The following is a 24,978-nucleotide window of genomic DNA, read 5'->3' as shown; positions in this document are numbered from 1 at the left end:
TGCTAATTCTTCATCCATCTTTGGTGTCTCTGCAAAGGTCTTTCAGAAACAGAAAGAAAACAGTTTAAGAAACCAATTTTTGCCTTAAGGCAAGTATCCCACACCTTCTGATCTAAAAATGCCTTTCTGTAAATTCCCTGTGTCAGGTATATTTACTTTTTCCTTCTTTCATAGCAAGTGATCGATTTCCCCTCTAAATAGCCACAAGTATTTCATTGAACAGGAATCTTCCCTTTCATCCTCTTCTTGTTTATTCTTCTTTAATATAAGTAGTCACTCTCCCTGAAAGCTTCAAGGAAAGACTGGTTGATCTAGTTGGCACAAAATAGAGGGCTTTTAGTCATACTGCTTTTGGACTGAGCAAGGAACCACCCCTCCCCACCGCCCCCCGCATCTATCCTGGGCTTAGAGAGTCTGGCCTGGTTTACCCTGTAGGCTGTGCCCTCCCCAAAGGGCTAAAAATCTGCTAGTCCAAGCAGGGTGGCCACTCAATCTACATGGCTTCTCTTCCTGATGCAAGTCCTGCATGGAATTCCCTGCCCAAAAAGGCTCAAGCCTGCAGCTAGGGCTGAACTGGAAGGGACCGCAGGCCTGATGATCCGTGACTGCCCAAAGGGGCAGCTGTTTGCTGATGTAGTGGGGGAATCTTAAGAAGGTGGGCTGGGAGTTCACAGGTGTGCCCAAGAAGACCCCCTTGAGGAAAGGGAGTCCAGGTGAGGAAAGAACAGACTCTGTTCATTGGCCAGGGCAGCCCTTTTATGTCTGGTTCAGAACTCTTCAGAGTCTGAGAATTGGGAATTAAACCTGGCCTTCAAGGATGTCATCAAGGCAGATTAGTTAGGGAGGAGGATTGTGGATTAACACTTTACAGTGATTGGCAGGCCCTCATTTGTACTGGAGCCCCAGGTCCCACATACACAGGGGTGGTCATGGCCTTAGTTTCATACCTTTTCTTTTCAAGGGCAGGCTGAACCCTAGTTCATTTGAAATGCTTAGATTTGTGTCAGTGTATGAAGTACAATGTCTAGAATATACCAAGAACTTGACAGATGCTGGCTCTTTGTATGAAAAGTGTGCAGTAAGCTAAGCCATACTCTCTTGGTAAAAAAATCTATTCATTTGATATAAAATGCTTGCATTTGCACTCAAACTAGGGAAGAAATGTTTGTAGGTAAGTTTTTTGCCCTGAGAATCAAATTTAATCCAGGTGACTAGAGGTCACCTTGGGCTCTTGTCTGGCCCATGCTTCAACCCTCCAAATCTTTTAAAGTATTGCTTAACCTCCCAGGACCCCCATTTTCATCACTTGCACATCATCTCAGTGACAATTTTTCTGTTAAAAATACAGTTTCCAAACCACATGGAGTCCAGAACTCCCCAAATGAACTGAAAAATAATAACCTCTGATTTCTTTCAGTCTTTAAGGGAGTGGGACACAGTCTGTTCTCAAGATAAAGAAAGAGACAATGACTTGGGAGATGCAAAGGTCAGAGAAGTGTGCATGCTGTTTTGTTTGAAGTCATAAGAGTTGAGTGAAAAATTCACAAATTCTCTACAGTGGGTGAACTAGATTTGTCACTGTTTAAGTGTCTCAGATGAAAATCCTACTTTGCAATTGGGCATTCCCAATTGCATGGAATAGAGCTGAAAAGCCACCAACTCTTTCACAATGATGCATGGTTTTGCAACAGGGACGAGGATGTTTTTCAAGTACATTCAGGGGAGCAGTATCCTGTTTGTGCTTAATAAAAGTAAAAAAACTATTGTCTAGTAATTGCAAGATGCCAGTGTGAGACCTCACTTGGAGGAGTTAAGGAAAATAAAGAATATGGTTGAGTTTAGTAGTAAGAAATTCCTTATCAGTTCCTTGGATAAAGGTAGAATGAAAAGGAATTCTGATAAGAACATTGATGGGTAGTAGTCAGTGTAGAAAGAAACCGATCGGTAGCAAGGATGTGCAATCTTTTAGTGATTTAGTATTGCTTGCTAATTGAGTTGAGTGCTTCCAGTAACTCTGACCACAGACTTCATCTTGGAACTCTCTGGAAGGAAGGAAAATTGGCATTTAATTTATGTTAGTTGTATTAGGTTGCTATGGCTGTCATAACAGAACATCACATTCGTGAACACTTAAGCAACTAAAATTTATCTTTATACAATCTGGAGACTGAAAGTCCAAGGTCAAGGTGTTGGCAGGTTGGGTTTCTCCAGAGCCCTTTCTCCTTGGCTTGCAGACAGCAGCCATCTCACTGTGTCCTCATGTGGCCTTTCCTCTGCACAGGAACATCCCTGCCCTGTCTTCCTCTTCAGGGCACACTAGTCCTTGTGGATTAGGACCCTACTTGAAGGCACTCTTTATCATAATCACCTTATCTCTAAATACACCTACCTTCTAAAATACTGGTGTTTTAGGATTTCAACATATGAATTTTGGCAGGAAGACATAATTTAGCTTATAAAAACTGATATATTGGTTAAAAATGTAGATTTTAGGCTAGTGTGTCTGGGTTAAAACCCTGGCTCTCCCATTTCTTGGCTGCGGACTAACCTCTGGGATTTTGCTGGCAGTGAGTACTCAGTAAGTGTCAGCTATCATTGCTTCATTTTTTAGTATTTTCAGGCTGAAGTGAGGTGTCCTTTTTCATTGTTGTTGACTAGTCATAGATTGCATGACAGCTTATCTAAATTTTCCTGCTAGTGATTTAGCAGAAGTATTTTGCTATGAGTTTCTGGGGTCTCATACAGTTTTACTGGATCAGCTCTAATAAAATCCTTTAGAACTAACTATCATGTTCTCTAGTGAGAAGTCCATTAGAGGAAATGGCACAGAAAACTTGGGTTTCTTGGTAGAGAGCAACAGAATTTTCCAGCCTTGTGAAGGAATAAAGCAGTGAAATAGTTAAGGGTGCCCATGGTCATTCAGCTCAAATTAGTTCAATCCAACAGACTTTTCCAAAGCGCCTAGGCATGGTTCTCCGTGCAGGGAATCTTGTGTTGGAGGGGGGCTAGTTCACAAGGACCTGTTACAAGGTAGATGTTCATGAAAGCTTAACAGAGATTAAGAGGTGGTGAAGCAGAGTAGGAGTGGGGAGCTTGTAAAGGAGGAGTCATCTGAGTTGGGCCTCAAAACACTGGGAGTGTAGGGTGCTAACAACCATCTAAATAGTGTGGAGAAATGTGCAGTCTTCCCACCTGAGAGGATGGTGAGTGCTGTTCTCAGCCTCTAGGATAAAATGGAGGACTCTGTAGGGGCAAGATTTTGTTGAGTTTTTGTACATTTTATCTTAACCATGTATTGTGTTCATTATACAATGTTCATATAAAATGCTCAATTTTCCCTATAGTGAGTTTCAGAAAGAGAGATTGTATAACTCTATCTGTGCATGTGCTTTATCTTTATCTTTGACTTATGTCTGTCCTGGATGGAAAAAAACAGACCCCACCAGATGACCTGCTTTCATCCATAGCACAGCAGTCCCTGAGACTTCTCAAGAGGCAAAGCAAGCACCCCCTCTTCTTTCACCCCCTCTTCTTTTTGCCTTTAAATGCATTCAGAACATTTTGAAATAATGATCTTTTACCCTTTGAACCTTTTCAAATAAACTCTATCGATATTTTACATACTGTAAAAGACACAGATCTTAAGTGTACAAATTGATGTGTTTTGGCCACTGAACAGTTGTGTAAGCATAGGCCCAGTCATGATCTAGAACATGTCCATCATCCCCCTGTGACCCTTTGCGGTCATTCTCCTCCTTCAAATCTTTCATTTTTAACTTCTGATTTGGAACTATTTTCAAATGTCTACAAAAATGTAAGAATAAAAATATAAACTACCCAGGAATCCTCTTCCAAATTAATTTACTGTTGAATTTTTATTTTCTTTCTCATTTGTGGGTTCTCTTCTGTTTTTCTGAAATGTTTCAGGGTACATTATATGCATTGTGGCCTGTACCTTTAACTACTTCAGTGTGTTTTTCCCAAAATATCTTGTATATGCACAATCCACTTACAAAACTGCAATAAATGTATCCTCCATACAATATGTGTGTGCCAACTATTATCCATATCCCAATTTTGGCAGTTGGTCCAAGAATGTCCTCAGTAGCATTTCCTCATCCACAACCTGTGGTCGAGTATAGGCTCAGAGGCTGCCCTGGTTTCTCATGTCTTTTTAGTGTCTTTAATTTGGAATATTTCTATAGGGCCCCATTGCTTTTGTAACATTGAATTGTTGAAGAATACAGTCCTCTCTCCCTTTTTAAAGTAGAATATTCCTCATTTGAATTTGTCTGATCTTATGATTAGAGACTCCAGCTATGTGTTCTTTCCTGGAACACTGCATAGGTGATGTCACTTAGCGGGCAGGGGGTCACATCTGGAGATGCGCCATGTCCATCTGCTCTTCATTGGTGATGGTAAATTTGATCATCTGGTCAAGATGTGGCTTATTTTATCCATTGTATCATAATTTTGTGATGAGACCTGCAAATGCCCTCCCGGTTCCTCATCAAAATGTTTGTCTTAGTTACTTTTTTTTTTTTTTTTTTTTTTTTTGCAGTGCTGGGATTGAACCCAGGGTTTCCAGTCCCTTAAATCTCCCTCCTGATTTAGTAGCCTTTGATTATTCCTGCCTTATCCCATCTATAACATGATGGCCACTCCAGCACTCTCTCCACACTTACCAGTTGGCATTTGACATTCTGCAAGAGTCTTCCCTTTTCCTCTATTTGTTTATCACTCTACAGGATCCTTTGATATGCAGAATGAGCCAAAAATGTGCCCTGAGATCCCCTTCAAATCGGCTTTTGCGTCCTGTGACATGTTCTCAGCATGTTCCTTACTTCCTGGTGTAACAAGATGCTCCAGGCTCATCTTATCCCCACCCTTCCCCTTGGGAGCAATTAACCATTTCTCCAAGGGATCCAGTTTTTAGTGGAGGACGGTAGTTTTTCTTTTAAGATATTTAAGCCATTTGAAACAAAGATACTAACCCCACTAATTCAAATCAATCACTCATATCTAAGTACCCAAAGAGCTAAGTTTCTAAAGCTTGTCATTAAAGGATGAAATTTTTGAGGCTTTAATGAGTCTTAAACCGTGAGCAGATGTAAAATGGAAAATTTGATCGTGGAGTTTGGCAAAAGCAAGGTAAAAAGTGTTTTAACCCTAAAGGGGTCTTGTTTATTATTTATTTATTTTTGGTCTTTTTTGAAAGATAATTGCATGTCTATGTCATCTTTTGTTTTATATTTTCCCTTGATACCTGAACCAAAAGGGGAAAATATTATTGTAAGAACTCCCATCTGTGGGTGGCAGGGAGGTGGGGAGGCAGAGAAAAGGGCTTTCAGTGAATCATTGTAGCAAAGTTATGATGTTACTAAAGACAGAGGTTGAAATTGCAACAAAGAGGAGTCTTTTTTGGGAAAGATTCTCATCAGGCCTTTTCACAGAATTAAAGGGTCGAATAATGGAGAATGAAGAAAGAGCAAGGGCCCAGGCCGTTGAGGTGGTGGACCTTCTCCAGGACACAGCTATCATTGTGCCTGAGTCTGTCCACTCTCTTCTGAGCATCAAAACTCTCTGGGCTGAGTTCTGTACCCCTGTGGAAGCTGAAGACCTGGTGTGCACCATTGTCAGGGTACACTCCTAGATCCATGGGTTCTGGCCAGGGGATGTGTATCACAGATTTGTCTATCACCTGAGTGCAGATGACCTGAGGCAGGGAGCCCTGTGAGACAGGCAGCCATGGAAACAGAGGAAGGAAGTGTACTAGTAGAAATCCAGGACTCTGAAGGTAGAAGGACCTGCAGGAGCCCTGACTTTCATTATGAGCAATTGGCTGTCTGCTGATACATCCATCAATTAGCCATGTTGGCCAGGGTTCTTGGTTGCAGATCTTTTAAGCAGAAGAAGAATTTATTGGAAGGGAAGCAGGAAACTCTGTTTCAATGCAAATTGGAGAGCAGACTCAGCAAAAAGGCAGGATCCAAAGGAGTCTTGACCAGTAAACACCGGTATCAGAACAGGCTGTTAAAACACAGCTAAGGGACTCCACAAGCCCCATCAAGAGTTGCTGCTGATGCTGGGCACTTAACTTCCACAGCAACACTACAAGTCACCTGAGACCATGTCCTATATCCTCGTATCACTTTGCAAAACCTCATGCTGTCTGATTGTACCCAACTACCAGGGTGCTGTGGGGAGGCAGTATTGCCTAGTTGTTAGAAGCACATTCATTAGAGCCTGCCTTTCTGGGCTTGGAATCTAGGCTCTTCTACTGATGAGATGCATGCATTCTTGAATGTATGTCAAATGTACATTAGTTTTCTCATCTAGTAAATGGGAATAACAAACATATTAGGTTTATGCTATTATGAGAATTTAATAAAATGAGTCATTATTTTTAAGGCACTAAGAATAGTGCCTGAAACATGGACTGTACTACTTATTTTCAATATTGGTTGAATAAAATTCTGCTAGCTGAGACTTCTACCATAGGAAGGGCACTCAGTTGCTTTCTACCTTTCTTGGAATTCTACCCCCAAAGATGGGTGCTTAGGCACCCCCATGGACAAAAGTCTGCAATGAAGATTTGAGACTTCCATAAAGGAAGAGAAGTACAATCTTTTCTAAATGAGTTGGGAGATGCAAACTGAAAGAAAAATCTAAATGCAAGCTTTCAGACATGGAAGCATGAAAAGAAAAGGGAGCTGATGCCTTTAAAACTGAAGGCATATTTAATTGTATTGCAATTAACATCTTGTGTTTTATCATGAGTTTATTTTATTGGGGTGGAGCATTTCACACAGATGTCCTAGCATCCTTGGAAACTTCCACAGTCCATATGCTAGCATGATCTCTACGGCTGAAGCATTTCCAAAATATCACCATTTCCTCCATTTCCCAAAGCTGTGATCCCAGGTGGGTCTGTCACTGCCCTTTACTGCGCTGTCCTCCTGACTTCCGGCTGTCCACATTTGCCCTTTGTTGTCCATCTTAAACTTATGTCACTACCTTGCTTTAATTCAATGCCTTACTCTTGCACTTGGAGTCAACTCCAAATGCCTGCCTACCACTCAGAATGCAAGTCCTCTGGTTCATTGCACTGAAGTCACATTCACCTTCTTTTTCCAACTTTTTTTCTTGCCTCTGGGTCTTTGGGGTTGCTCCTCCTTCTGCCTAGAGCATTCTTTTCTATTCCCTATTCTCCCTCCAAGTAGCTGGCTGTTTCTTCTTTATCTTCACATCTAGGCTCAGAAGTTCATCTCCAGGTCTTTCTTGGTCACAACACATCATTTGCTTTTTGTTGTTTGATTCTATTACTCGGTTTTGTTTCTTTGCTGCTTTGATTTTGGAACTAAACTGGAATTCTTGTTTATCCATTGGTCTGTCTTCTGCTCCTGACTAGATGACAGGTTCTGTGAGACAGGAGCTATCCCTGTCTAGTTCCTATGTCCTGGTCCCTGAAACAAAATTGTGCCTGGTAGACTATTGTAATAATCACTGTATGGCACAGCACAAGCCTTGACAAGCCAGAATGATGTCTGACCAATCAAATGATACAGTCCAGTTGACTATAAAATATCAAATATTTTTCAATGAATATATGTATATGCACCCATTTTACAGATAGAAAAAACAAATCATCATGATTTTCAAGGTTCTGATTTTGCTTGGTTTTATAACTACACCAGATACTTAGTATTATTGGTCTGTACTCTTAGGGACAACAAAAACAATTTTAACAACAGAATGGAGGAACAAGTTCAAACGTATTTTTGAGTTTAAGAAAATTAAAATTACTTAGTGGGAATTACTGGCATAGAAATGTATTCCATATGTGGTTCAAATTTTACAGAATTTATACTTTCTTAGCAATTTATAAGTGAGGTTAAGTTGACATCTGCTCAATTACTGGTGACCAATTTTAAGGGACTAGAAGAGCTAGATCCTTGTCACCCTTTTGCTTTCCAGCATGTGTCTCTTGGGCTTAATGAGTCCAACATGAAGAGGGTCAAGGTGAATGAGACAAAGCAATATTCTTGGAATTGTGGGACCCCCCCCCAAAAAAAAAGAAAATTAATAACAGCAGTGAGAAGTGATGAGAAAATGGAGAACTAAAGACAGGCAATGATCCAGTTCCACTTAATGGGAACTGTTTCATTTTCTAAAGAAGTCACTTTTTCCAGGGGCACCTAAACATCAACTGTAAACATGTCCCAAGTCCACATCCTGTCCCCTCTCTCCATTATTCCACTTTCCATGATGCCATCAGGCAGTGCATGAAGGTCAACAGTATGAAGCCTCTGCTGGGGCCCTTCTCAGAGAGCAGGGACCTAATGTGTACCCCAAATACAGTGTACCTCACTTTATGCTGGTGATATGTTCTGAGAAAAACATTGTTGTTTTGTTGTTGTGATAAACTCTCGTATTTTGTGATTTCCTTGTGTGAACATCATAGAGCACACTGACACAAACCTCAGTGTCACAGTTGACTATACAGCAAGCCTGTGTTGTGTAACCTATTGTTCCTCAGCTACGAACATGGACAGAATGGTACTGTCCTGAATACTGGAGGCAATTGTAACACAAGAGTATTTGTGCATCTCAACATTATCTCAACGTAGAAAAGGGATATTAAAATGAATCAACCAACATCACCCTATGTAAATTTATGATTACACAAATGGTATGCCTTTACGCCATGTACAGAGAAACAACATGTATCCCATTTGTTTACAATAAAAAAAAAGAAAAAAAAATTAAAAAAAAAATAAAAGAAAAGGGATATTAAAAATACTAGGTGAGTGGCGCTGCTTGGGCCAGTGGCAGGTTGCAGGCTGCTGGTGTCCGGCTGAGGAGAACCGCGAGTGTGTTGGGCATTTCGCGTCGGAACCCGCACAACTATGAGCGCTGCCAGGGAGTCTCACCCACACGGGGTGAAGCGTTCAGCCTCCCCACCTCCCCAGAGGACGATCTTGGATCTAGCAATTGGGAGGCAGCAGACTTGGGCAATGAAGAGAGAAAACAAAAATTCTTGAGACTTATGGGTGCAGGCAAGAAAGAACATACTGGTCGTCTTGTCATAGGAGATCATAAATCAACATCTCACTTCTGAACAGGGGAAGAGGACAAGAAAATTAATGAAGAACTGGAGTCTCAATATCAACAAAGTATGGACAGTAAATTATCAGGAAGATATCGACGACATTGTGGACTTGGCTTCAGTGAGGTAGAAGATCATGATGGAGAAGGTGATGTGGCTGGGGATGATGATGATGATGATGATTCACCTGATCCTGAAAGTCCAGATGACTCTGAAAGTCATTCAGAGTCAGAAAAAGAAGAATCTGCTGAAGAACTCCAAGCTACTGAGCACCCTGATGAAGTGGAAGATCCCCAAAACAAAAAAGATGCAAAAAGCAATTATAAAATGATGTTTGTTAAATCCAGTGGTTCATAACTTCCAAACACTTAGTCTTTGTATTAAAAGTAAGCCTTATTGTTATAATGCACAGTGGAGGACTGCTTATAGAGCACAGACCTTTATATTATAATTTTTAAAGAGGCCCTTTTAAATAATTACAAAGTGTTTGCTTTCAAATGCCATTCGTTACACTTTTATGGGAATGACTATAACCATTTTGTAAAGAGTAAGTTGTTTAAAATAAATAAATACAGTACTCAACTTCCTTTCATATTAGCATCATCAGCCCTTTAACCTCACCTTTTACCCCTTCAAATGCATTGTGGGGAAGACACTTTTGTTTGTGGTAGCTATTTCATCTTTGTTTTTGTTCCTTCATATTTTTCTCTTATAAAAATTTGATACTGTGATGTGTTCTTGAAAAATATTCTTTAACTCTACTTTGTAAAGGTAGAATTATTCATCATGGATATTTCTGCTGCCAATCACAATCTAAATTATTGTTGGCAAAAGATTAGTTATTTAGTTTACTCTTACCAATTCAGTTCTGCTCTTTTGGACCAAAACAACATGAGAGCAAGTACATTAATCCATGAAGTCCCAAGTTTTCATTTCTATATAGGACAATGGGGACATAATGAGTTACCTGTTGGGTGGGAATACAACTGACATACATTCGTAATGTATAATTCCAGCCTTTATATAATTTGGATTACGTTGTATGTTAGGTTTTTGATAAAATTTGGCTAATTTTTACAAATGAAATTATTTCTCTGATCATTTAGTCCTATCTATCTAGAAATATGTTAAACTGGATTTTTTTTTTTAAGGCAAAATGTGACCAAAGTTCATTTTTTCTCCTTAAGGTCTAAATAAAGAGAAAGCAGTTTCCCATATTTGGTTGTGATACCTTTATCCTCACTGTCTAAAAATGAGGAGTAGGTTTATTGACTAAGAAGGTGAAATAAGAAATTCTCTTCATTTTATCCCAGTGTTGTCACTTGAATGTCTTAAATACTAAAAAGAGGTATTAGTTTCTAACTTTATTGATTCTGTTGGAATGAGATTAGAATAATCTGTTTTATGTGGTTGATTTGTACAATGGATTAACACACATTCGTCATGGGTTAGTCAGTGGATCTCTGAATAATTGTTTCCAAATGTTTCCAAGTAATAGGTTCAAAGATGTGAGTCAAACCTGTTTGTGAGCTAAACTATTTTATATCTAGTTAACTTAGGTATGTGTTTGATGCATTTTCCCCCCAAGGTACTCTATCTTAATTTTGTAATTTAGAATGTGTTAGAGTGCAGCATCTAAAACAGGTGATTTATGGTTATAGACTGTGTCTTGCAATATTTTTCATATATCTGGTTCCCAAGGTGTGTTTTTTGTTTTTTCTTTTTAACTTTTCATGTCATTTTTAAATAGGTGCTGCCCTATATAGTTAAAATAATGAGTTTCGGTGACAATGTATATAACAGATACTTGGTTTGTAGAACTTTGGCTTTATTCAACTTAAACAATTTTAGTAAGGAGAGAGACCAGTGTTATGTTTTTAAAAGTATTTTCATCGATTCATGGCTTAAATATTCTGGATTGCTTATGAGTCTTGGTTCTGATATGTAAACAGAATCACCTAAAATAATTACACTGGAAAATCATTTTCATATTCATCTCTACATAGAGAAATTCTGATTTCAGCTCATCTGTTATTGGGTACTAACACAATTCAGGGTTGGGGTAAATTTAGGTCTGTTGGTTCATGAGTCCTGGGCAGTACATTAAAACATAATAACTGTCTTTAAAAAAAAAATACTAGGTGATAGAAAAAATTCAGCTCCATTATAATCTAATGGAACCACCACCATGTTTGTAGTCTATCCTTGAAGGAAACGTTGTTATGTGGTACGTGACTGTACAGAATTTTGAGATGAACAGTGAGAGACCTAAATTAATTTTATGGGTGTGTGATATTAATTTTATGGGTAATTAATTTTATGGGTAATTTTATGTGAGAGAGAGCAAGCAGAGACTGAGTACTGGTAGGTGAGCATGAGAGAGACATTCTCTCTGAACTCAGGGTTCTCACCTATAGAATGAAAGGTTTGGACCAGGTGACCTCTGAAGTCTTTTGTATTCTGTCAACACGTGATTCTCAAAGTGTGTTCCCAGAATCAGTAGCAACAGCATAGCACTGTCTAGAACCTGACTTGCAGTACCATCGTGGTTCTTTGAATCAGAAGTTCTGGAGTAGGGCCAGCAATCTGTATATTAATAAGTCCTCCAGATGCCCAAGTTTGAGAACCTCTGTTTTAGAGCATCAGCCTGGTGCTCAAGAACTGACCAAACTCTGATTGTTGCTCTAAGCTCCCAAACTAACCTTTTAGTAGACATCCAGAAGGTACCTGAGATTGACCTGCCCAGGAGAAACTTTCTTGAAGTTGAAGCAATCCCCTCTTCATCAACTTGAGGAAGGATCTTTAGAGACTGAGTTGGACAATTTTTAGGGCTCTTTTAGCATTTGTCCCAGTTGCCAGACTGGTAGACAAAAAGGAAGAGTGAGCACATATGTACATTTACCTTGGCATGAGTCATTAGGAATGCAATAGGTGTTCACATTTGTGAAGACCCTTGCATTTTGATGTCTGCTCGTGAGGCTGTGTTCCCATTCACTGCAATGGCTTTATGCCTAATCGCCATTAAGTAGTTATCTTTCTCAAGTGGACTAGATGCTGCAGAGGAAGCACATTCTAGAACTAACCACCATGTATCAATCTTCTCCTTTTGAAAATTTTCCCTCCCTGGAACATGGACTGATATTTCTATCCAAAGAGTAATATTCCTGATAGTAAATTCATTTTTTAATTAAGTGATAAACTCTCATATTTTGTAAACTTTTTTGTTTTATTGAATAAAAGAAAAAGTTGAGATTACTTTGGCCCGAAAGACATTTTCAGTTTTGATGGTCATTTGTCAATATCATCAGATGAGTTATTCATGTCATTGTTGTCTGGAATATACCATGAGTGAGACCTTTTTTGAGTAGCACTTCCTTAGGATTTTTAATTTTTGTTGCTTAGTTACTGCCTAACTGGAAAATATAAGCTAATTATGTTACCCAAATGAAATAAATGAAGGTGACAAATCATTTATAGAATCACTATCTAATCTTCATAGTGATCTAAGTCAAAGTAGTCAAGTCAGTGCCACTCAAAGTACAGGTGTGGCCCCATGCAGTCTGTGTGCACGAGACCAGTACAGACATTAAGAGGAAGGTTTACCTTCTTACAGCAATTTAACATTACTGTGGCATTCGAGGATTTTTCTTCTTGTTCATGAATGTGTTCGTCCTTAACTGATAGAAAAATGTAAAAACTTGGTTCCTTATCACAGAGTTTGAGAAACACAAATGCAAACCTTCATTGCACAAATGGGGTGAAGGACCAGAGGACTGAAGAGACTGGGATGTCCCAGGCTAGGTGGCCAGGAGATAGCAGACAGAGGAACCAAGGAGAGGAGTTGAGTCACTTAGTGGCCTACACCTCCCCCAACCCCTGGTCCTTTTCTTTTTTTTTTTTTTTTTCCTCATCAGGTTTGTGTTGAACTTCCCCATTTATAAGGCAGCATTGACTATGCAACATTGCATTGATTTGAGAACAGCTTTCCAGGAAAATAAAAGCCACCAGAAAAAGCGTGCATAACAGTGCAAAGGCACCTCAACCTCAAACATGTTATTTTGTGTGGAAATAAGCCTTGGAATGGAGGACAGAAGGTGACTGACTTTTCTCTTTTTCCCCTAACCAGATAGTACAAATGTAAAATAAATCTGCTTGTGTCATTGACTTACATAGCATTTATTTTCATGAAATTGGTTTCAGTGCTGAAATTAGGTTAGAAAAGAGATCTCTGTGTGGTGCCATGAGCCCACTGGGACCTATTTCAAATGGTCTTATCATAAGAAACCTTAAAGTCTGAGGTTTGTCACATAAAGAAGATTTAAAAACTGGAGCTACCACATGTGTGAGTTCCAACATGCACTATCATTTTCTCCTGTGTCTGAATAACCATGGGTGGGCCACATCCAAGCAATACATGAGTCCAGGAGAAGTTTCACATGAGACCTTGAACTTCACAAGGGAGGACTCTGCTTCCTTAACCTGAATCCTCAGCACTAAGCACAGAGCTTAGCTCAAATACTGATTAAATGAATATGCATGTTTCTCTCTCCAGAGTGATTTACATGAAATATCATCTGGGTAGTATGAAGAATTCCTTAAGGAAACTGGATCTTTCTGTTGCTTGGGATGATGTAGGAAGGTTCATATAAGGAATGTAGATGTAAGGCTGAGCCTTGAAGAAAGGAAAATTAGAAAACTCCAGAATTTTTATGTTTAATATCTTGATAATTATTCAGTTTGAATTTGTATGTATGCCTGGATTAGTGGTGTTAAAAGATGAAAATTAAACCTGGATCCAGGAATAGGATGAGATTTTGGAAAATGTATTTCTTGTATCTCTATAAGGACTTTTCCTCATAACTGTATGTGGTAGGATTTTGATATGTGAAAAACCATATTGCCAAATTGAGAAATTTGCTAATTGTTCTTCTTTGTTTCTTCATCCTGAAATAATTGACCCAAACCAGAATCTGAAGCATCTTGGCTTTTATTCTATTATGCGTAACACTAATAACGGAAACAATGATAATGAAGCAGAGTTTACATGTCCAATCATCATTCTGTCTAAATGAATGATCTCACTTCGCACCATGTTTGAAGTACAGTTAGTGTTATCTTCTCTATTCTGTCGATGAAGAAACTGAGACTAGGAAGCTTGCTGAGGGTAGAGCCAGGTTTGAATCCAGGCAGTCTGACTCCAGAGCCCTGATCTTAAAACAGTCTTGCCTCCCTCTCCCAGAGTCATATGCCTCACTGTCATCGACCCCAAGAAGCAAATCTCTGTGCCCTTCTTGCCATCCTCTTTGCTGGGGTTCTATCCCGCATCTCTTGTCTGGATTACTTCATCATCTGTCACTCCCTAGTTCATTCTTCACACTGCAGCCAGACTAACTTTTTTTTTTTGGTACTAGGGGTTGATCCCAGGGACACTTACCCGCTGAGCCACATCCCCAGCCCTTTTTATTTTTTATTTTGTGAAATGGTCTTGGTAAGTTGCTTAGGGCCTTACTAAGTTGCTGAGGCTGGCCTTGGAGTCACAATTCTCCTGCCTACCTCCTGAGTCACTGGGATTATAAGTAGGTGCCACCATGCCCAACTGGAGCAACTTTTTAAAAATGTAAATCAAATTGTTGTGTTCTGCTGAAACCCTTTCTATATCTTCTCATTGCCCTTGGGTGCAAATCTGAAATCTGTGCATAACTTTTGAGACCTTCTCCCTGTTCCATGGTGACCCCTCTGCTGTGATTCCTCATGATTATTTAGTTCTGGCCACAGGACCTTCTTTTAGGACCATCCATTGACCAAACTCTTCCTCCTTCACCTCTGCAATGTCCACCCACCAGTCTACGCCCTCTTCCTTACTAGTCTTCTAGCTAACTGGTTTTCATTTGCAGAATGCATCTTAAGTATCCATTCTTTCTGGATGCCTTTGCTGACTTCCTAATCCAAATTAAGTCCCTCAGAATATTCTCTTCTAGTGCTTTTACATCTTTTTAAGAAAGATCCTAGTTTGAAATCATCCATCTTTCCTTTAGATTCTAAATTTTGTAAGAGAAGGACTATTATAACTAGCGAGTCCTCCACATTTTGTATAGTGCCTGGGTGCTCCATAAACATGTTCAATAAATATTTACAAAATGGAAAAATATATTGCCATTTAGCATCAACACTATTGCATAAAATAAAGGACATTTTTGACTTCGCAAAGGAGAAAGGGAATAATAGAGGATACTTTAAATTGAATAAACAGAAATGTATGACTAACCATTTGTCCTTTCTAAAATTCAACTTTTATACTGAGATAAACTTCATTACATACTGACATTGAACTCTGGGTCGATGTTCTGAAAGCAATAATTTATTGTACACATCTTGTTTGTTTCCTAAACTTTCAGTGTGTTATTTTTTTTTTCTGCATGAATGAAAACAGACCAAAGATTTTTACTTCTTTTTTAAACATTTAAAGTGGCATATTTGCGATGGGGAGGCTAGCAGTCCTGGATATTCATGATCTCCTCCTCCTTTAATGATAGAAGTTTTATCTAGGCACAAGGACACTCAAAAGACTAAATTTCTCAGCTTTCCTTGCTGCTAAATGTGTCCATGTGACTAAGTGATAGCCCCTGAACTATAAACTGAAGTGACACAATTTTTTGAGTTATGGCCTTAAAAGGAAAGGACACCTTCTTCTCTTCTAGGGAAGGTCTCTGAAACCATGAGGCAGCATTGTTAGCCCTGAGGAATGAGTAATTGGACACTTTAGTAACAGCAACTAACTGACATCCTAGTTAATAAAGTATTATCCACTTTTTTGTTGTTGTTGTTTTGGTTCCAGGGATTGAACCCAGGGGCACATCCTCAGCCCTTTTTAAAAATGCTTTAGTTAGAAACAGGGTCTCATTAAGTTGCTGAGGCTGGTTTTGAACTCCTTATCCTCCTACCTCAGCCTCCCTAGCCACTGGGATTACAGGGGTGCACTACTGAGCCCGACTGTTTTGCACTTTAATACTCAACATGATATATCTGAGAGTTCTTTCCAGATCATGCAATTCTAAGGCAAAAAATCAACATCTAATGTGGGAGAAAGGTGTAAGACGATCGATCTTGGCCAGCTGGTGGGTTATGTGTTGTCAGTGTCTCTCATTCTTTTATCACTATTATAGTGATTTGTGACACACTTACTGTTTTTTTTTTTTTTTCAATGCAATGTAGTTTTCAAGTATTTGATAGGGACTTTTCTGAAGGCAAAGAAACATTTATTTTCACTTGTTTTAATTGATATTGATGTTATTGATGCTTGAAAAGTATAAAAACTTGTTTTTTCTCAGCCTTTTAATATCTCATAGATGTTTTTTGTAAATCTAGTGAATATTTTGTAAAAGAAATGCATTTCGCTTTGATTAGTTTTCAATTTGTACTAAATTAACACCATTTACTCAGTGAATTTTAAGCATTTTTCAGACATGTTTATATATTTAAAAACAGTATCTTCAAGTATTTAAAAAATATTGATTTTGAATATATTTCTGAAAAAATAATAGCAAACAATGGCTAAATATTTAAGTGACTTCAGTAGAGCTCATAAACATAAAATTATAGATTAGATAAACCTTACTCTTTTAAACATCAAGTACTGTTTTCAAAAGTAATCAAATAATCACATTTATACTGTTAACTCTTGTAAATCAAAACTGATAGATTATTTAATATCAGATTCAAATACCTTGAATAAGGACAGCAAAGGGAAAAAATCCAGTGCTAATTTACATTTACTGTTTATTCTCTTTTCTTTTTGAGCCAAGGTCTCCCTATGTTGCCCAGGCTGACCTTGAACTCCTGGGCTCAAGTGATTTTCCTGTCTCCTAAGTAACTGGAATTACAGTTGTGCACCACTGTGCCTGGCTGCTCATTCTTAAGCTTTAGGGTATTATTACTGTATGTTTTATTTATTTTTCCTTTGGGGGGCTTACAAAATTCATCCTAATAAGGAAGAAATTTATAATCTTGGCACAAGAGTTAGGACAATTCTTTGAGCCCATATATTTCCTTGTACCTTGTATTCTAAAGCATTGCTTATCCCTTTATCCCAATTTTTACCACTATTTTGTCACTGTAATTGCCTGACTCCTTGGTGGCAATGGCAGCTAGTTTCTTTATCACCTAGTTTGTGTTGACAAGGTTCTGTATTTTCTAAGTTACTTATAGTTCTTTCATGATTAGCATTTCTAATACTTTTGCTGTTATTTTAAAAGGAAGGAAAAATGAAATCTGAAATTCACAAGATGAGAGAGATGATTTCTTACCCGTGTAAGTTGAATATCACTTATCTGAAATTCTTGAAGTGTTTCAGATTTTGGATTTGAGGATATTGACATATAATAAGATATCTTTGGGGATGGGACCCAAGTCTAAACATGAAAGAAAATTGTTTCATATATACCTTATACACATAGCCCAGAGGTAATTTCATACAAAAACTTTCCTTGCTTGCACTTAACTGTGACCCATTACATGAGGTCAGGAGTGGAATTTACCACTTACAGTACTACTCTGCAGGATTCAGATTTTAGAGCACATAGGATTTTGAAATTTTGAATGAGGGATGCTTATCCTGTATTCTGCTTTAGCTATCCTGTGTCCTATTTAAATAAGTAAATATCCTATTTACTTATTAAACAATAAGTAAATCTTATTGTTTAATATTTACACGTTTTTCTTCTCCTTTCCATGGAATTATAAAACTATTTAAGAATGAACTAAGAACAAGAGGGAATGAGCAAATGAAATATAAAGCCCTTAATCACAAACCATAAACCTACTGAAAAATTCCACAAGCTGGCAGCCTTCGAAGCAAGTTTTTGGATTTAAGTGCTTTTTCTTTATTGTACAAGGTCTGAAAGTTGTCTGAACTTCTCTTTATAGTATCTTCTGTCTGCCTTTGTATTTGATGGCGAGTTGGGAGCGGTCTAAGGGTAGCTCATGCGTGAGAAAATTGCTTGAACTTTTCCTGACCATTTTCAAATTGCCACTCAATGAGGAAGTCTTTCTCCCTTGCCTAATAATTTAATTTGTGTCTGTATTAAGGAATGGAGTGGGTGGAGGACATAAGGAAAAGATTTTGGCTTATTTGACATGAGCACATCAGGATAAGATTTGACACTGAAGGTAGCGTATCAATTAGGCACAACCTATTGGAGTCAGTTCATTCTGTGTGTGCATCCATGTGCTTACACTTGTGCACACACACACACACACACACTGCCAGATAATTTGAAATTAGCAATTGTAATGCAATTTGAATTTGCCATTAGGATAATTAAATCAATTCTATCTCTGATGCAATTATATCTTGGTACAAACTAGAAAATGACTAGGAACTTCCCATCCAAGAAAAGTATTTCCATATGTTTAAAGTACTTATCTTGAGCATCTGAAATTTTTTGAAAGGCATCTTTTTCTTTCAAGAGAATCATACTGGCTAAAGCAGAAGGGGTTTTGTTTTAATTACCATGATGAGTAGGAAAACTCGAAGGATACGTTAAGTATATTATGAGCTAGAACTGTAATTGGAAATATTATTTCAGATTATTTCTAATTTGCTTTTCTTCCAGAATTATGATTCCTTATTACACTTGCTGCATCCTCTGCTTAATGAATTGCTTTTTCTTTTAGCACTTTGAAATTCTCTACTACCTGAAAAGACTGGGTATTGTCTAAAGCTTTGTGAAGAGTTGCTGGAAATCTTTAGTGTAAGTCCTAATAGCTCCTAATTTTCAGTGTGGCTGTTTTTACAAGTCAAGAAATTACAGATCCTCATCAAGTAATTGAGGAGAATGGATTCAGCAGTCTTTACGTTCTTGTAGCCCTGTTTCCATGGTAACCCTTCAGCCATAGTGGAAGTATTAGTTACCTTGGTCATTCAAGGTAGATGTGGCTCAGTAGTTGAGTACCCCTGAGTTCAATCCCCAGTACCAAAAAAAAAAAGACTCATGGAAGCAATTTAAAAACCTGTGCTCTCATGACGCTTATGTTATGTAACAACAAATCGATGTGTAGAATAATTTTAGGTAAGTACTCTGAAGAAAAATGAAACAGAGTCAAGGAGGCAGGGTGAGGAGTAGACAAGGAATCAGAAATTTCATTAGACATTTTAATAGACATTTTCAGATTGATTTAGTTACATGATTGGGGACATGAAGACTGAAATTGGGGATAGAGAGATTTAGTCATCTTGGATATTTGCAGAGGGGATTTTGCTGTAACAGAGCTGGAGTTGAGCTATTTTTTCTGGGCACTGACTTAGGATTAGAATAAAACCCTCATGATGCTTTTATCTTTGGATAATGATATAAGTGACAGAGCCAGAAATCATGACTTAAGTAAAGAAGTACTCTACTGTTAAAAGGTCTTTGTTCTTTGCTTAGGGAAGAGCTGTTACCAAGGCTATTAATCAGCTGCTGAGCATCGGTGTGCCTGAGGCAGGTATGGAAATACTGAAATGGCTATTGGTGAGCAGTCATTGGCCTGAGAGCAACCCCCTGTTGCTGCCAACCCACCTGGAAGGGCCTTGCCTCTGGGATGCTCCAGGTCTTTCTTTAGACTAACAAGGAATGTCTTGCACAGAAGCTGGTTTCCCTGGCTCCATTCCAGCCACAGCAGTAGAACAGTATCTGCTGCGATGGGTCAGTATCCAGCCATACCATATGCATTGTTAAATCTTTAAGTATCACCCAGAGTGCTACCCATGGGCAGAACCTGTCCATGCCATGTGAAATTATGAAGACTAATCTTCACAGACTAAATAGCAACTCAGGAAGACTAATCTTCAGTTGCAAATAATATCTGGCACTTTACCATTCTGTGGACTTGTAATTCCGTGGCCAGCCTCTGGGCTAATGGGCCCTTACGTGCTTTGCTTGGGTCTCAACATACACACCACAGATTTGGCACTTAATTCTTATCTTACTATTTCAGACACACTCTACGTTTTTATACCATAAACTGTGGATCTAAAGTCAAGTTATAAAATATTTGAATTATGATAACACAACAAAAAAAAGATCCAACACTAAGTGGGGATATTCCAGGCACAGAACTGTGTGTGATGACAAATGGGTTGGTGAAGAGACAGAAATGGCTTTGGGATTGGGTTGGGAAGAGTGACGGTTCAGCTCCTGCATGAGCATTATGCTCTTGAGGAGGGTTCCACCTCTTGAAGAAGGGCCACAAACATGGGGTGGTGATCCACAGTGGGAGGAAGCACAAGCCAGTTGTCAGAGGGAACAGCAGAAAGTACCATTTCCTGAGGAACAGAGCATGGAAAGGTTTTCCTGGAGGAGATGAGAACTGACTAGGCCCTCGCCAAACAGGTGGCACTTACCTAGGTAGAAGAAGAGGGAAAGCTCTTCAGGTGTTCTGTCCTGTATGCAAATATCCCTGAAGATTGATTTCCCTTCAGGGCTTAAAAAGCATTCTTTCCTGACATCCCAACTAATTCGGGATAATTTCTGAAAGGCACTGGGAGAGTTTGTTTTCCTCTAAAAGGTAATGGCTGTTTTTGGAGACTGATGGAATAAGTGGCTGGTCACATTGCTTCCTGTGTAGAGATTCTGATAGTGCTGCTGTTATATTTGTTTCAGCAACTAAATCATTTGCCTTTATTCCTTAGGCAATTGAGAACTTTCTCTGTGCCAAGAACTGCGGGAACAGAGAAAAGTAAGATTGACAAATATAAGTGGATTTTTTTTCAGCTAATTTAGACTTTTAAACCCCCTGGTCTTTCCAAGTTCATAACCCTTTAGGATGCAAGCTGGCTTATATTGCTTTAAATACATTTGGCATTTACAGTAAATTATGATTGTGGGTGTATTTGCAATCTACCACCCCTGACTATTTCTTTCCAGAAAAGATTCTCTCTTGCTGGGTCAGCCTGTGTGCTCTCCCGTGGGGAGAGCCTAGGCAGTGGATGAGGCAGAGAGAATGCAAAAGAAGTGAGGGAAGCCAAGTTGATCTGTAATGTGGAACGGAAGTAGGGAAAATAAAAGACAGAAAAACCATAGGATTGAATGTGGGGGGTGGCAGAATGTTGAGTCTAAGAATTTCAAGGAATGTTTTCTCTCTGTATGGAAGATGTTAGGAGACATAGCCATAGGGGAGAACAATTTGAGGATATGTTCAGAAAACTAAGGTTATGTCTCCTCTTTGACTTTTGTGAAAACAGAGAAAGAACTGGAGGATGAAGTCCATGATAGTTACCTCAGTGTTCATTTGAAGTGATGCAGTGTCAAGATGGAGCTGCACAGACTCAGGATTTATTGAGAAAACACGAAATATTGATATGGGATTCTGACCCTGGGTGGTTTGACTGAACCTGTGAGGTGGCAAAGAGGAGACTGAAGGGACAGAGGTCTAACATTGGTCACTGGAATATGGGTGGAAGGGATGTGCCTGTTTCCAGGCCTGGCTCATCATAAGCTTGCCCTCACAATCCTCCTTGTCTCCTTTCATAATCATCTTTGAGGCCTTTAATTAGAGACGACAGAGCTACAAGTGAAATAGCACCTTGTGCTTTGAGTCAGCACTGGGAGGAAAGCCGCCCAACCGTGAACATGTGCATTGAACTTCATATGCATGAGTGAAGGACAAGTTTTCATTGAATGAAGGCCCTGAGATCTTGGGATTTATTAATTTCTGCCACAGAGCTTAACATCCTCTGACTAATACACTCTACTTCCGATCAAGAGGAATAACTGCGACCTCTACTACTCCCTGGCCACACTAAGCTGCTCTTTTCTTCCCTTGAACTGTAGGAAACACACCTGCTTGTCCTTAATGAATGTATTTCTCTCATTTCCAACAGGATTAAAACGTTGGCAAGGCAGAGGAGAGAGATAAAGTACTGAGAACAATTTGGTGGAAAATCATCAGCATATACCTAATTACAGTGGAATTTTCCTGAAGTTCGTTCATGTTCTACATGGTTAGCTCATGAATGAATTTGTTTTTTTTTTTTTTTTTTTTTTTGGGGGGGGGGATTGAACTCAGGGGCACTCAACCACTGACCCACATCCCCAGCCCTATTTTGTTGTATTTAGAAACAGCATCTCACTGAGTTGCTTAGCACTTCCCTTTTGCTGAGACTGGCTTTGAACTGGGGATCCTCCTGCCTCAGCTGCCTGAGCCACTGGGATTACAGGGAGCGCCACTACACCTGACTCATGAATGAGTTTTTTTAAAAAATAACTTAGTTGAGGTATGATGACAAGTAGAAAACTGTACGTATGTTATGGGTTGGATCTGAGGTGTCCCCCAAATGCTTCTATGATAATGCAGAATTGTTCAGAGGTGACATGATTGGACCATGAGAGCCTTAACCTTATCAGTGGATTGATCCATTTGATCGATAATTTGAATGGACTACTGGGTGGTAACAGTAGGCGGGTGGGGTGTGAATGATGAGGTAGGTCACTGGGGCCTTTGGGGATTATATCTTGTCCCTGGCTCCCCCATCTCTCTCTTTCTGCTTCCTGGGTGTCATGAACTAGCCGCATTCCTCTGCAGTGCCTTTCTGCATGATGTTCTGCCTCGCCTCGGGCTCAGAGAAATGGAAATCATGAACTCAACCTCTGAAACCCTGAGTCCAAAATAGATTTTGCCTCCTCTAAGTTGTTCTTGTCAGGTCTTTTGGTCACAGGGATGAAAGGCTGACTAACAACATTGAATGTATACAACTCAAGTTCATGAACGTCGTTACCCATGAAATTATCACCACCATCAAAGCCGTGGACATTTCTTCATCTCCTAAAACTTCCTCCTGACACTTTTATTATTATTGTATTATTTGGGGTAAAAGCACTTATCATAAGATCGACCCTCTTTGCAAATTTAAGTATCCAATATAATGTTGTTAGGTATAACCACCCTGCTGTAGAGTAGATCTCCAGAAATTTTTTTATCTTGTATAAGTGAAACTTTGTTCCCTTTGACCATCACCTGCCCATTTCTCTGTCCCCCAAGGCCCTGGAAACCACCATTTTCCTCTCTGCCTCTATGAGTTTGAATATTTTAGGTTCCAAATATAAATGAGATCATACAGTATTTGTTCTTCTGTGCCTGACTTATTTCACTTAGTATAATGTCTTCCAAGTCCATCCATATTATAGCAAATGGCTAGATTTCCTTTTTTAAGACTGAATAGTATTCCAGGATATGTAACATTTTATTTGTCTAATTATCCATCATTGGACATTTACATTGTTTTCATACCTTTGCTATTGTGAATAATGCTCTAGTGAACATGGAAGTGAAGGTATCTCTTTGAGATTCTGATTTCAGTTTTCTTTGGAAAAATACTCAGAAGAAGGATTTCTGGATCATATAATAGTTCTATTTTAAATTATTTGAGGAGCCTTCATACTGTTTTCCATCAAGATTTACCAATTTACATTTCCATCAACAGTGATTTTGCCTCTTTGGTATGATCTTCCTTTGTCTCGTTAGTGGGCAAACTGATAGACTGGGTAAGGCTTCAGTTCTTGGTGTTTACTTTTCAACTATCTCTTTCTGTTTATATGGTCCTTGATGAGTAAATTAATTTCTCTGAAACTCCATTTATTTCCTTATTTATAAACTCAGATAATTTATATAGGTCTTTAGCATATTTTTGTGGTGTCTTATAACCATTCAATAATAATATTATTCATGAAAATATTTATTTCCTCCCTGGTTGTTTCTTATATTGATATTTTTAAAATTGTGTGTTGCTCATAGGTCTTAGTACTCATAGGTCTTAGTACTTTGCATTTTGGATTTTAATTGTTTAGAAAATTCTAGATTATGAGAGCATTCTGAGTATATTTGTGTCCATAATGGTTGCTCACTGTAGAAATCCAAAGGTTAAAAGAGTAGCCTCTCAGATTTTTAACTTCAGTATCAGACTATGGTAGGTTTAAGAAGGACATTATTCAAAATCACTTTTTCAAAGAAACAACTTTTTTCTTATTATTATTGTATACAAATGGGATACATGTTGTTTCTCTATTTGTACATGGAGTCAAGGCATATCATTTGTGTAATCATACGTTTACATAGGGCAATGATGTTTGATTCATTATTTTTTCCCTTCCCCCCACCCCTCCCACCCCTCTTTTCTCTCTATACAGTCCTTCTTTCCTTCATTCTTACCACACTCCTTATCCCTAACCCTAAACCTAACCCTAAACCTAATGCTAACCCTTCCCATCCCCCAATATATGTCCTTATCCACTTATCAGCGAGATCATTCATCCTTTAGTTTTTTGAGATTGGCTTATCTCACTTAGCATGATATTCTCCAATTTCATCCATTTGCCTGCAAATGCCATAATTTTATCATTCTTCATTGCGGAGTAATATTCCATTGTATATATATGCCACAGTTTCTTTATCCATTCATCAACTGATGGGCATCTAGGTTGGTTCCACAATCTGGCTATGGTGAATTGAGCAGCAATGAACATTGATGTGGCTGTATCTCTGTAGTATGCTGATTTTAAGTCCTTTGGGTATAGGCCAAGGAGTGGGATAGCTGGGTCAAATGGTGTTTCCATTCCGAGCTTTCTGAGGAATCTCCATTCTGCTTTCCAGAGTGGCTGCACTAATTTGCAACCCCACCAGCAATGTATGAGTGTTCCTTTTTCACCACATCCTCGCCAACACCTATTGTTGCTTGTGTTCTTGATAATCGCCATTCTAATTGGGGTGAGATGAAATCTTAGGGTAGTTTTGATTTGCATTTCCCTTATTACTAGGGATGTTGAACATTTTTTCATATATCTGTTGATTGCTTGTACATCTTCTGTGAAGTGTCTGTTCATTTCCTTAGCCCATTT

At 38.8% G+C, this 24,978-nt stretch overlaps 1 protein-coding gene and 1 pseudogene across 2 annotated transcripts in view; both read left to right on the top strand.

The window, feature by feature from the left end:
* Gna14 (G protein subunit alpha 14) overlaps positions 1 to 24,978 on the top strand; it is a 194,443-nt gene that overhangs the window by 2,121 nt on the left and 167,344 nt on the right. The window lies entirely within an intron of this gene.
* LOC124964627 (small acidic protein-like) lies at positions 8,802 to 9,841 on the top strand (annotated as a pseudogene).

Source organism: Sciurus carolinensis, chromosome 14 (assembly GCF_902686445.1).
Source record: "Sciurus carolinensis chromosome 14, mSciCar1.2, whole genome shotgun sequence".
Classification (NCBI taxonomy): domain Eukaryota; kingdom Metazoa; phylum Chordata; class Mammalia; order Rodentia; family Sciuridae; genus Sciurus; species Sciurus carolinensis.
Note: the sequence above shows the minus strand (reverse complement) of the source record. Positions and strands in the feature narration are given on the sequence as shown.